Source organism: Microtus ochrogaster (genome assembly GCF_000317375.1).
Source record: "Microtus ochrogaster isolate Prairie Vole_2 chromosome 14 unlocalized genomic scaffold, MicOch1.0 chr14_random_1, whole genome shotgun sequence".
In the NCBI taxonomy this organism is placed as follows: Eukaryota; Metazoa; Chordata; class Mammalia; order Rodentia; family Cricetidae; genus Microtus; species Microtus ochrogaster.
In genome coordinates this window covers 6145014-6146615 of record NW_004949096.1, presented here as the reverse complement: position 1 = coordinate 6146615, position 1602 = coordinate 6145014, and positions in this window count along the sequence as shown.

The window sequence follows — 1602 nt, the reverse complement described above, 5'->3', positions numbered from 1 at the left end:
ATGCTGAAAGACCCTGTCATGACAGAATTAATAAAATCCTCATGCTTTTACATCAGCTGTGGTGTGAGAGATGGTCTCTTGGGGCAACTCCTCCTCGGTGATTGGACTCTAGGGTCCAACACCACCACTGTGCTCTCTCCAGCCTCAGAAATTCTAAGAGTTTCAAACAAAATCCTGGTACCGTGCTATTAATTAAATCTTCAATATTCAATGCAGGTATCAGTGTGCCACGCATGGAAGCGAGGGTGACAGCTAGGTACGTGGGTGTGTATGGAAGACCAATGCAAGAGGAGAGCGAAAGCCCAGGAGTCGAGGCCAACCTTCATGACAAAGGAACAGCTTTTTCTCCAACAAAACCAACTGTTGGAGCCAGAAACGGCTCAGTGGTTAAGAGCATTGGGTGCTCTTGTAGAGGATCCAGGTTTGAATCCCAGCACCCACATGGAGGCTTACAGCCAAGCTGTGAGAGCTGATGCCTCTTCTTACCCTCACAGGCTACCCCAAGCATGTGGTGCACATGCGTACACTCAGGCATACACACATGTGCAGAGAGAAATTTTGGTTTTTGGTTTTCAAGACAGGGTTTCTCATTTGTAAAAGTCCTGGCTGTCCTGGAACTTGCTCTGTAGAAATATGTTTTAAGGGGGGGAAGGGTGAGAGGAGGGGGAGGGAAATGGGAGGCTGGGAGGAGGTGGAAACTTGTTTTTTTTTCCTTTTCTCAATAAAATAAAATAAAAATAAAAATAATTAAAAAAAAATATGTTTTAAAGCAACTGTAATTTGTAAAAGACCCCTAGTCTGAGCACTTGCTACAGTTCTGTTTGGAGCATGCCAACAGGGCTTCAGATAGCAAAGGCAGAAACTGGACACGGTGGCACACGCCTTTGGTCCCAGCACTTGGGAGGCAGAAGCAGGAGGATCTCTGTGAATTCAGGGCTGATGTAGTGAGACATCCCCCAACAAAAAGACTTGTGGGATGGAGGGATAGTTCAGTGATTAAGAGTACTCACTGGCTTCTCTTGTAAAGGACCCAGGTTTGATTCTCAGCACCCACATGATGGCTCACAGTGACCATCTGTGACTTTAGTTCTAGAGGGTCCAATGCCTTCCAGCCTCTGCAGGACCACACACACATGGTACATAGAGATGTACAGGCAAAATACCCATACATACAAAATAATAAAGTTAAACAGACCAAACAAAGACCTAAAAATGATTAAGGGAAGTGAAATCTGCCTGGCGCTGTTAACACTGGGCACACCTTCAAAACTAAGTAGCACCATCATGCATGGCCTACATCTTAGTCCTGGTTCTTGAGGTCAGAGGGTGACACACCCAAGACAGGCATAGTGGGATATTATTTGTGTTTTAATAAATAAAGCTTGACTGAAGATCAGAGGGTAAAGCAGTCTTACAGACCAGGGAATGGTGGCGCAACTTTAATCCCAGGACTCTGGAGACAGAGGCAGGCAGATCTCTGTGAGTTCAATGCCATCCTGGTCTACACAAGATTAAATCTGTCTAAAAAGAGAGACAGTTCACATAAAGGTGATCCCTGTACTTGTGATCACACACTCCAGCACAGGGAGCTGGGGACAGGAG